General features: G+C 34.2%; 1 protein-coding gene across 2 annotated transcripts in view; it reads right to left on the reverse strand.

Annotated features, from left to right (window-relative positions):
• Positions 1–13,556, reverse strand: part of LOC146530479 (1-phosphatidylinositol 4,5-bisphosphate phosphodiesterase epsilon-1-like) — a 105,769-nt gene extending 92,213 nt beyond the window's left edge. Inside the window, exon 1 of one of the 2 annotated variants that reach the window (XM_085200333.1) lies at positions 11,933–13,556. The gene's annotated coding sequence lies outside the window, so the exon portion shown is untranslated. The remainder of the gene's footprint in view (positions 1–11,932) is intronic. The other variant, XM_085200331.1, reaches the window with a different exon arrangement.

The raw sequence follows: 13,556 nt of genomic DNA on the forward strand, positions 1-13,556 counted from the left end.
TACATAATGAACGTACAGAACTGTGCATATTCCTCTCATATTTTAATAGAGAAGTAAATATTAAATATATGAAATATTTCGGAATTAAAGAATTTGTATTCCGCTTAATATAGAAGGGTAAGCAGCCGGATTCTCGTGTCAAGTCATTCCAATTGACTTTTAATTAAAAAGAAACATATAAGTTTAATAAAAAATAATTCCAAATATTTTAATTTTGAAGATCCATAGTCACCCTCGTCGTGACAACGTTATATCAAACTACGCAAGTACGTTTGAGATTTGCTTCCTAAAAGCTTGTAGACACTTTGTCTTTCATACACATCACTTGTTTGCGCAAGTTAGAAATCGTTTCTTATTAAAAGGTCGGTGTCAATATTTTAATTTACTTGAATTGTCATTTAAACCGACTATTACATTGTAAAGTATCACTGTGGCGACAAAGAAAATTGAGCTCTGTATGGAGAACGGAGTGTTTTAACAATATAATCTCTCCCTGCTATATGTGATAAAAGCTAAAAAAAACGTTGAAAATAGCTTTATGAAAAATCGAACCTATATCCCACAAAACAAAATTTAAAGGAGTTTAAAAGCCATTATCTATCACTCTTATTAGAGTAATTATCAGGGTGTGGCGTATAATAAATTAACCGTCCCTTTGGGACGGACTCAGGGGTGGTTCTGACGGGGTGGGGGAATAAATATTATTTTAGGTCTAACTTAGTATGGATAGATTTCTAGGTTCTAAGTTACTTTATTAATATTCATCTAGATATTGTAGTTTAGGATAGCAACTGATTAACGTAACGGCTGTGGGTACGCTTCCCACTCCGTGAAATAGATTATATTTACGAGCTGTTAAATATGAGGGTTTCCTCTTTCCTCCCACGACTCCCCTACTTTGCAATTTGCTGGATACAGTGTGCACAAAAAATACTTAAATATTTATTTTATTCTGTTTTGTATTAGTTGTTATAGCGATAACAGAAATACGTTATCTGTGAAAATTTACAATTATCTAACAATAACGCTTCATGAGATACAGCTTGGTGACAGACGGATAAACAGAAAACGGACGGCGGAGTCATAATAATAGGATCCCGTTTTAACCTTTGGGTATGGAACCCAACGTTAGCTCTGGCTGACTAGCTGTAAACACGGTGGATGTTACTTCAATCCCTATTTGATGAAAAACTCATTTTCGTTTCCCTATCTTATGATATTTTAAAAAAAAATAAAGCATAGTGTTGAGTTCCACCAGTCAACATGCATGTCTCGCCTCTCTAGTCTCCAAATATGTTTTTTAGCTTCACGCTGTATCCCGCACTTAGCTAGATAGCCAATGGGAACCTGGGAATCTAATATTAGCATTTATTAGTTCGACTTGTAACTATGTAACTATATAATAAAATCGAAGAAACTATATTTGACCCACTTGTAACAAGTGGATCATAAATAGATTAAAATGTGTGTTTTTTTAAGTAGTATAGTTTCTTCAATTACTTCTCATTTTAAACAAGTAATAAACGTATAGAAAGGTTTACTTAACGTCCATTCTATTCTATCGCTTTATGTTTATTGGATACCGAGTCGTTTATCGTAGTCCCATCTCTATTATGTTTGATGGGAAACAGAGGTGCTTAAACGAATATTTTCTTTGTATATATTCTCATTTTAAGGATTTTGTAAGTTACCACAGGAAATTTAGACTCCTGTTTGAAATATTTAATTATTCCATACATAGCAGGGTATTCAGAGGGAACCCGGAAACCTAGTGTTAAGGTACTCCGTCATTTAGACAGTCCGTTCTTCACCCTTTTCACCGAATGGAGGTATTGCATGTTGACCGGCGTAGGTCAACGTCGCACTTTTCCCTCGTACCAGAGCGAGGAAATGTAAATATAAAATATTTCACTGCCTCAAAAGGGAATCGAACTCACAACCTGTCACGCTTACAGTCGCTAGCTGGTGCCCCTGTGCCACGACTGACCTCAATTGGAGGATATGTGTAGATAGAAAAAAAGATCGAAGAGTATCAAACGCGACCCTTACAACTATTGATTTCTCCGCCCTAATTACAGTTAGTGCGTGAGTTTAAATTATTCAAAACATTCGAATATTGTTATATTTGGAAATGAAAATGTATAATAGTCTCAGTCAGCTTCTTACTTATTTTAATAAAAATAAATTACTGCACACAGGTCAATTTGGTTCCACTCGTGGAAGGTCAACATCTGATGCTGGGGTCAAATTATTAGAGAGTGTATTCGCGGCTTGGGAGGAGTCACGTGATGCCTTTGGGGTGTTTTGTGACTTGTCCAAAGCATTTGACTGTGTGCAGCATAAAACTCTTATCAGGAAGCTACACCACTATGGTATAAGAGGCATTGCTTTGGATCTTCTCACTTCTTATTTAAGTGATAGGATTCAAAAAGTAAATGTCAACGGGAAACTATCACACGGGTCACCTGTAGCATTGGGGGTGCCACAAGGCTCTATTCTGGGTCCGTTTTTGTTCCTTTTGTACATCAATGACTTACCTCACCTTATGAGAGATATCTGTGAAATAGTGTTGTTTGCAGATGATACATCTTTAGTTTTTAAGGTTAATAGACGGCAATTGGAAATTGACGATGTAAACAATGCTCTTTCTAGGATATTACACTGGTTTAGTGTCAATAACTTGCTTTTAAATAGTAGTAAAACTAAATGTATCAGGTTCTTTACTAAGAATGTGCAACAAGTAGAAACCAGGGTCTTGATGAACAATGAGGAACTTAAAGTAGTTAATGAAACTGTTTTCTTAGGTATAACATTAGATGCTAAGTTACAATGGGGTCCGCATATAGAAACTTTATCTGGTAGACTTAGTTCGGCAGCGTATGCTGTCCGTAAGATTCGTCAACTGACCGATGTTGACACCGCGCGTTTAGTATACTTCAGCTATTTTCATAGCATTATGTCTTACGGCCTATTACTTTGGGGCAGTGCCGCTGACATAGATACCATTTTTGTGCTCCAAAAACGGGCTGTCCGAGCAGTCTATAAAATGGGTCCACGGGAGTCACTAAGTAATAAATTCAAAGACTTTAACATCCTCACACTACACTCCCAATATATTTACGATAACTTAGTATATGTGCATAAAAATATTAATAAATTTAATAAAAACAGTGACCTCCATCAACATAATGTAAGAAATAAAAATAAGCTTGCTGTGCCCTTCTCTAGGCTCCATAAAGTATCTCACTCATTCGTAGGTCAAAGTATACACTTTTATAACAAACTTCCAAACGACATGGTTAATTTATCACTGAACAAATTTAAAAAAGTGGTAAAGCACAGGCTCTGCCAAAAAGCATATTACTCTGTTAAAGATTATGTTCGCGATAAAGATGTTTGGAAATGAGTTGCTCTATTTCTAAGTTAAAATTGTTAATTGTAATTTGTAACAAATGTTGGCATTTAAAAAGAGTGGCCATGAGTTTCTTTGCCTGTATCTTCTCATGAGCTCAACCATTTGAACGGGCTTTTTTCAAGTCAAAATTGCACATTTTTTTTTGTTATTTTTAATTTGCATTTTTTTTTTCTACTTTATGACATGTCCAAGTAAATGTTAAGCATTTTTATGGAATAAAGATATTTTGACTTTGACTTTGACTAACGTTAATTAATTTAATCACATAATTCGATCATAGCGATCATAGCATCGTAGCGTAGCGGCCTTAGATGGACGTGACTTCAATTCCCATTAGGGGGGAATTAATTATTTTCATTCCCTCGCTCCAGTACCAGGCCGCCACGCCGTGCTTAACGGCGTTATTTTCCCGGAAAATGAGGAATGGAGTGTCTCAACACTGTAAAGAAACCTATGTAGGTAGCGTGAAGCTGGTTGATTTTTACTATTTTATTTGTTTATCAAGTACAAGTCTCATATAATTTCCAAGGATGTAACGGATACCGGTATAAGAAGAATACTATATCGATTTCAGTTACGGTTACGGATGTACAACTATTTACGATTGTCCGTAAGCTTCAGTAAGATATGAGACTTTTTAAATTTATTTAGGCCCTTGTGGCCCATGGGCATAAGTGTCAAGTGTGTGACTGTAAAAAGGACAGGTTGTGGGTTCGATCCCCACTCGAGGGAACGAATTATTATTCTTTAATTATATTTTACTGGTACCAACGCAAAAGCCCAGAGTTGAGCTCCGCCACTCAACACGCATTGCCTCGAATAATTAGGCGGAAAGTGGGGAACGCAGTATCTTAGCACTAGGTTCCCTCTGCCTCCGTTTCCTGTGAGCGTGATACAGCGTGAAGCTGATGACTCAAGTGGGAATCGAACTCACAACCTGTCCGATTTACAGCCACATGCTTGGGCCCCTGTGCCATTACGGCGTCATAACATCCATGCATGCACAATATATCGAACAAAAGGTAATTTCCACACCCATGCACATTGGCCCGCTCTCAAAGTTGCTTAACCTATCTACATAATTTGCATAATAATTTCAACACTCAGCTACGACTTTAAATTTACAATAACACATTGGTATGGACGAAATAACTGTTATATTCGAGTGTATTTTATTATAATTAACTCTCCAGTGCTATTAGTGCTACGGCGTAGCGCCGCTACGTATAATGTTGTTTTTGAAAGGTTGTCACACTCGTAGCAAGCTTTTAAGTAATTTGTAACATAATTCAGCTTAATGTGAGGTTTCATGTGAGAAGCATCTAAACTTTAGATCGTGTAGTTAGTTATGAATGCGTTTTTCTATAATGTATCCTAAGATATTATATGGGAAAACTAGACGATCCACATTTTTTCTAGGTTTACAATGTATCAGGCATATAGCGGGGTAGGCAGTGGGAACCTAGTGTTAAGACACTTGGATCCGTATGCACCGGAGCGAGGAAGTAAATTCGATTCCCACTCCCCGAGTGGGAATCGAACGACATGATAGTCAGATGCTGACTCGAGACTGAGATGATGACTCTTTACTTTATTGTATACAAATAAAGACAAAAACATAAAAAAATATGTATAATAAATAAAATTACTATAGGTTTTTAAACAATCTCTTGCAGACAATCTATAGTCAATTACTAAAAAAAAAGAAATAACGTATTTTTTTTTCTTTATAAATGTATTGTTTTCTTTTTCAATATTCCAGGTAACTTTGGAGTGAGCTATAATATTTTTTGGTCAAACCACTCAGACCCACCAAAGTATGAAGTAAGTAATTTCACAAAGGGTTCTCCAAAGCAATTAACATCGGACGTGGGAGATGTTAATATTTTGAACACGTCTAATAATAAGGCTTAGGCTGTTTTCAGGGCGGAGATTGTCGACCAGAAAACGCTTTACCTGATTTCTCATGTAATTAATAACTATCTCTCTTTTTTCTTCGCATTTCATGGTAGATAGAAAGTATATAGTTAGTGTCGGTCTCCGTTTTCCTGCTGTATTCTTATATTGTCTATGGTTTCGCTCTATCTTGTCGGAGTTGATAAATGAAAATTAATTTTCCTTGAGTGGGAATCGAACCTACTACCGTCCCGTTTACAGTGAAATGCTGTGCCATAACGGCCTTTAATATCTATTTTTCATATAAGGAGGATTTCAACCCCAAACCGTAGAAAACGGAAAATTAAAAAAAACTAAGCCACTTGCTAAAGCTAAATCTAGCTAACGTCACTATTGTTTACTAACGTTGATATCGATATCTTATCGTTCTATTAAAAAATCGATGCTTTCACTTTGTGTCATCATAATTATTAGAAATTGATAATATGTTTTATATCCCAGGTACAACATGGTAGAGACAGAGTGAACACTGTGTTAAGACACTCCGTTTCCCACGCACTGCCCTATTTTTGAGACATTCCGTGTGGAGTGCCGGATTTTCATGTCACCTATGCAGGGAAATAAAAAAATATATTTAAGCTAAAAAAAGTTTATTATTTTCACGCATTTTCACGCAGCTATAGCAGGATAGGCAGAGGGTAACTAATGTTAAGACTCCGGCTCCTATGCACTGGCAAATTCCAATTTTGAGTGGCAGAATTGAACGCCGAAGTTACCAAAACGAGAATATTTAACAATTCATTCCCGATTAGAAATCGAACTGTGCCTGGTATAGATGGCGTCGAGAACTAAAATAAAAAATGGATTTTGAACTTGTTATATTATATTATGAAAATATTTTAGCATAAAGGAAATGATGACTTACAGAAAACAATGCTGGAGGCGAACTCTACGTTTAAACAAAAAAGATCACCTAATTAGAGGACAGCCGAGGGCGAGACGTGTTTTTGGACGTTTTATAATTTGTATAGCAATATGTTATGTTTCATCAGACTTAGGTTGGAAAGTTCCACCACCGGCTACAATATTTTTATAGAGATAATCTAAGAGAAATAAATTAAATTTAAAAATAGGCACTAGCCACAGCAGAGGAAACTTAGTGTTAAGATACTTCGTCTCCCACTTTCCGCCCATAAGGATTGACCCCATAACCAATGACACACTTGTGCCCATACGGCACGACTGGCCTCAAGACACATTCCAAGACACAATAAGCTATAAGACGTCATTCGTCGTCTAATGGCGTCTAATAAAAATTTGGCGAATTGTTTCTACGTATGTCAAACGCTGCCTGCCAAAAACAAACCTTCACCAGGAACTAAGTAGAATATACTAAAACTTATACTAAAATATTGACTCTAAATACAAACTGTATTAAGAACATTTTTTGTTATGTTGCAATTGGCAGTTCTAAGTTATTTGAACCTTAAATTTGAATATTATCTATACATTATGGTCACCCCTGAATGGTCCGGTACCCCCTCCCTAAAGAATTTTTTACCAACAAAAAAATTGACAAATATTTACACAAAAAAATCTATGACGATTTTAAAATAGACAATTTCAAAATAACTATTCGAAAATCGCACTAATCGTACCGTATCGTGTAAAGTATCAAAAATGAAAACGTTTTATTCTACTTAATTAACATAAAGAAATCTTATCAACGAGTACTTTGTTATATGAATCAGGTAAACGTTTGTTAAATTGTTTGGATGCTGATATTTTATACTTTTACAATGAAAGACTTTTTTTTAATTATTTTTGGTTGTACAAAGTGCGTTACATTGTATTCACGCTTTTTCCTCGAATAACCCCTGCTGTCCTACCCTAAGGCAGAGGGATCCTAACATAAAACCCCTTCGGTACCCACGTACTACTCAATTTTCGAGACATTGATTGGGAATTAAAGGCCACGTTTTGTCTTGTGAGCGAGGAAATGAAAGAAATTATAATCATTCCCCCATATGTTGATATAACTTACAACCATTACGCTTCCAGTCAAATATGGAACACCACGTTGGCCTCAGTATACCGACAACTTCTAATAAGAAATGCCATTTCGTTCTCTGCATCCTGTCCGAATTCAAGACTATTTTCAGGTAAAATTATATATATTAAATCTAATTTTTGGTGTTTTTCGTGGGATATCTGAACAGCAGATAGCACCTGAACACACAGACTTTACGTCGATATACGTGTAAGGATACATTTATATATAAATTAGGACCTAAGATTCAGAATTTGCAGACATTATACATTTAGCATTGTACTGTCGACACAAAATGAAATAATTTCTACATTTCTTAGTATTTCCTAATAAAATCAAAAGAAAAATGGAACCCATAAGGGTTCCTATAAAGGGAATCTATAAAGGTTAAATTTGTTTATCTGTACATCTGTCAAGAAACTTTTTCTCATGAACGCGTGTCGGTATTAAGCTGAAATTAATATCAAATACTTTGGAGCACGGAAAAAAACAAACTTTTAAGAAAACGCAATTAAAAGTTCCGAGAGTCTATGTTTCGTGTTTGGTGCATGTTGTAAGTAATTGTTAGCATAATTAAAACCTATAATATTCGTCTCGTGGATGAGGAATCGGGAAATTTGGCAAGAAGTGAAAACTTTAAGTACAGAAACTGAAGTGTCAAAAAGTGAAAATTGGTCTTTTATATAATAGGGAAAAAATCCCCAAGTCAAATTTGAACTCTCTTACATACTTTATGCCAAAATGGTATCCATTAAAAATATTAATATTTTATTGAACTTTTTTTTGTGAACGCTACCCAATTAGCGACACTAAACTTAAGCCCTGTTAGTAAACTTTATGGGGCGTGCCTGTCATTGTTAATTATTAAAAGGGTCATCTAACTGCCATTGTGGGGTCGTGGGTTCGATGGCAAATTGTATTATAGATAATAAAAAAGATGTAAAAAACATATATTTAATTTTTTAATATAGAATTATCAAAAATCGAGTATAATAATTTAAAACAATATACGCGTTGAACCTTTGGTTAAAACTGAAATTTTTTTGTTAAGCTAACCTGCCGATTATTGAAAAATATGTACTATTCACTAATCCTTTCACAAATACACACTGGTTTGTGATGTGATGATGAAATAACTAGAATATTGTTAATATTCCGTTGCTCAACCAATAATGTCGGTCGGTGCGTGGGGAACAGAGTGTTTTAACATTGAATGCGGGATACAGATGAAGCTAAAAACAAAACAAAAAATAAACAGAAAACTCTCTGATGTGGTTAGGCATTACGTGACTATCATTCAGTACAATTAACACCTTAATTCATATACGAGTATCATTTTAAATATGACACGGTGTGAATAAAACAGCATATAAAAAGCAATTTTTTGCTTTCCATTTCTTGAGTGTTGAGTGAAGGAAATCAACGCAGTGCTTTTTAGTGTTTCCAGAACGAGAAAATGAATATAATTCATTCCAAGTAAATCGAACCCACAACAGCCAGACGCTGTAAATTAAGACCTTAATTAACGGGTTTACCTACATATAAAATAAATGTTAAATTGAAAATGAGATCTTTTTAATTTCAGCTCTATACCTCAATAATATCAATTGCAAGCAAAACCAAAGGTAAAACTAGTATTCATTTTAAATGAAATCAATTTGGCCGCACGCTTGTTTAATCAACAAAGAAAGCCCAAATCCTTTGTATACTTTGGACTTATTGTTACCTTGACTAAGTCCACATAGAGGGAATCAGATTTTATAAGGTACCGTATCTAAAAAGGTTGTAATCGTGCCTTATTACTGAGCCTCCATACACTCCTTATTTTCAAAACCACACAGATTTTGAAAACAAAATATTAAGAAAATTCTTTAAAGATATTGACATATTTCAAAACAAACTGTGTTCTTTCTATGTAATTTACTCGTAGTTTTTTTAGTGACTGACTGACCTGACTTAACTTACTTGTCTTTTTTGACAACTTTATTCATTACTAGCGGCTCGCTCACGGATTCACCCGCGTGAACTATGTTATTATTAATTTCTGTCTCCTTGGCTACGTCCTAGTGACGTCTATGAAAAATTTGAGACTCCTAGCATTTGTAGTAACGAAGTTTCATACAAACTTTCAACCCCAAAAACAACCCCTTAGAACCATCGCCTATAACAGTAGGCAGAGTGAGTCTAGTGTTAAGACACACCGCGCCCCACTTTTTGAAGAATTCTGGAGGCATTACATGTTGAGTGGCAGAGCTCAACACCGCTTATTTCGTTCTGCCACTCTAAATTATTATAATAATGGGAATTGTTTCCATGTCAAATAACATAATAAATAAATAGGTTATCAGATTGCCTCATCTTATGATATCCATTTCTTTTTCAATCTAACAAAAAGTATCGAGTTTCTGCGAAAACAAAACACGACTTTCAGTATCTTGAAAATTTTTATTAAAACAACGCCGTAGTCTCGAACATCACTGAAGAAGGCATCAAATTTTCATCTAGTGGAATGCTTGCATTACATATAATTATTTGGGCGATTATTATTGTTATTGGGATATTATTTTCGATTCCCACTCGATGAAATGAGATATTTTTAATTTTAATGGTTCGAAAATTTGGCAGTGCGTGGAGTTAAGGAGTGTCGTAGCACTAGATTCCCTCTGCCTACTCTACTAGATGCGCGAAACAAACTGAAGGTAAAAAAATAATTCTATAGTTAGAGTTTATTACTGGCAACAATTCATAAAATACACTGATTTTCTATTCTTGTGATATTTTTTTGTCTCATATAACAAATAAATTGTACTATTGAAATAAATTGTATTATTGAAGAAAAAGGCAATCAAATAAGATAATCATCTAGAAAAAGAGACTTTTATTAGTTTTTTTTTTCATGATATTATATTCTTGAAAACTATTCCTAATTTTATATATATATACTTTAAGCTACATGGCTACGAGTATCGTAGCTCCGTAGCACGTAGTAAAATATATCACTGTACATTAGTATATCAACTTGAAGTAACTATTATACAACAAGTTTTATGATCTTTTATGGAAAATACAAGGCAATCGAGCGTATAGGTCACCTGATGGTAAGTGATCACCGCCGCCCACGACCCCGTGTGACACCAGAGGAGCTACAGGTGCGTTGCTGGCATTCCTGTGGCTACTATGAAAATAACTAACCGTTGTTATGACACATGACACATTCTAAGTTCCTAAGTTAAGACCCTCCGTTCCCCATTTTTCGCCAAATTCAGAAGGTATTGCGTCTTAAGTGGTGGCGTAATTCAACGTCGCATTTTATGTCGACACCAGAGCAAACATATTAAAGTATAAAATATTTCATTCTAGATTATTAATCGAACCCACAACCAGCCGCATTTACAATCATATGCTATTTCCCTTGCGCCACGAGTGGCCTGAAACTTTACCTTATAATATTAATATACAAGTACAGATATTCGTATAAAGTTGGAACAGTGGCAAGAATGGTTGTTGCATTCTACTTTGTTCAATCGCAATCTCGATTCTTTGGTGAAGAACATATGAATATGTGAAGGTGTAATATTTAAAATATGTATGAAGAATTCTTCATAGAGTCTTATCTAGTAGAGCTAAGATGGTTTTTTATTATTTTAATTACTCTGTTGCCAAAAGTGAAGATTTAATCCGTACCTTTTAGATAATTAATAAAGCTTGAGAATAATTTATATACTTAGGGCATGAAAACACTTTTATACCATTAAAGTCTGCTTCAAATACGTTTTAAATACTTTTCTCCTTATTATAATACATAAGTAATATATCATTTAAATTAAATATTTAACTTTTAAATTTTTTATTACATTTAAGGCAATTTAAGGTAAATTGTTACCTTACGTTACCTCAAGAACTCATATTGTAAGCACGTGGAAAGCATATACATATATGTACACATTACACATAAACATATAAATATAAAGTGAAAAGTCTCATTTATATAAAATCATTTAATAGTATATTATTTATATAATTTGTATAAAATGTATACATGTATATAAAAATGTATATTATTTTGAAATAATTATATACAACACTAATATAATTTAGTTTCAGTGAGATAAATTTCAGGAATATTTAACATTATACGAGAAAGGTTTTACATTATTACTTTTTCGTGGAAAAAGCTATAAAATGAAATAGACTTTTATATTTCAAAATTAAAATGACATAGTCTCTTTGATATACTCGTAGAGCTAGAATAATAAAATATTTGCTATTAAATTCAACTATCCAATATGCAATAAGACCTAAATAAACAACCGAAATATATATAACATAGTTAAATAAATATATAATTTCAACAATATAACTCATAACAAGATAATTTTATAAATACAAAGCCAACTCTATCTAAAATAATATATATTTTTATATGATTAGCATAATTATAATGAATATTACAAATATTCTTACATCTCCAACGATGTCTGAACAAGAATACGAAAACTTTACACGGTCGTATCTGAATTAAACATGTCTACTTCTTGTTAGAGGCTAAATAAATATCACCCGCCACTCACCTGCCTCCCAATTCACCAACATCACATAAACTAACACACTTCAACATAAAAATAATATATTTTCCCTAATATTAGTTCGCGTGGTGTAAGCGTAAAGGCGACACGGCCGCTCTCGGTGGAGCACTGGCATCGACTAGGCTCGGAGCGCGTAGACGCTATATATATAAATACTGAGGTCGGCAAAAGTGGGGTAACCAATGTATAATGTTTTTGCTCAGTAAAATTTATTGTTGGGAACATTCTGTTTAGAAAAACGTCTGCCAGAGCTTCTGTGTTCAATTAATATTCTTATTTTTTTTTTGGTTTATGACTTTTTATTAGTTGTTTGGTGAGTAATATAATCGATTTATTAGACTTAGCAGCTCACAACTATTTAGGTAATGGAAAAATAAGAACAGTGAGAAGAAAACAGACGTATAGAAGGAGAGAAAATAGTCTTTAATGAGAGATAGAGACTTGACAGCCTCTACATTGTAAGTAAGTGATTGTTTTTCAGTAAGTGATAGCTTCCCGCTGTATCTCGCATATAGCTAGGTGAAATTCAAATTCAAATTCATATTTATATTCTATAAATTGTATACTGAAGGGCGGAACTTAACGCCGCCATTCGCTTTGTTTAAATCAGACCGAGAAAATGATAATAATCCCAAATGGGATTTGAATCCATAACAGTCGTATTCTCTGGCAAGTGATATAATAGCTTTGAAGAGCTTATAGTGATTAATTAAACAGAACTTTAGGTTGGTCATTGCAAAGTTAAATGAAGTGACGTATTTAATTATTTATTTAACAGACTTTATACGATACCGTGGAAGCATTTTTAATGAGTGTACCTTTTTGTAGATTTAGCGTAGATATGAGAGTGAAATATACATTTATAACAAAAAATGGGGCTTTGATTGCCGCTACTCTCCACACTCTACGAACGAAATATCTCGACACTATGTTCTCTCTGCATACCCATATGTGGGAAACGGCCTAAAATAATAACTCGTGCTAAATTTTCAATTCTATTTGTTCTAGATATTTTTTTATTTTTTCTCATATATATGGCAAACTAGACAGAAGGAAAGTGGGGAACGGAGCATCAAGACGCAGCATTTCTCGAGACATCTGAGTCACTGGTTCATGAGTGGTGGGGCTTAACGCCGCGCTTCATCTTTTTACTATAGCGAAAAAAATCAAATAATTCATTCCCTCGAGTGAGAACCGAACCCACAACCGACCCGTTTACAGTTAGTTATGTGTCTTGTAACAATTGTAAGTAAATAAACAAACTAAACAACGAATTCAAAACGTCATAGATCATAAATGACATTGTACTAATATCATACATTAAGCTTTACAATAACATGTTTGATCCCCCCCGGGGGAGCTGTCCCACTTCCCCCTGAGGGTGGAAAAAATTGCGAAGGTCACATACGATTCGGGTCTAATAAATTATTTTATCACTCTTAATATAAAACAATATTTATATAATTCCATTATTGATTACGATAATATATATTCTAGCTTTCATAATATGGTCGAGGTTTTTGTGCTGCTTTATTATTATTAAGTTTCATGCAGTGTCTCGCATATAGCAAGGGAACCTCACTAGGTTCACAACTATTTAGGATACTAG

The sequence above is a fragment of the Heliconius melpomene genome, chromosome 17, assembly GCF_056956725.1.
Source record: "Heliconius melpomene rosina isolate 202511_hmr_F chromosome 17, ASM5695672v1, whole genome shotgun sequence".
Classification (NCBI taxonomy): Eukaryota; Metazoa; Arthropoda; class Insecta; order Lepidoptera; family Nymphalidae; genus Heliconius; species Heliconius melpomene.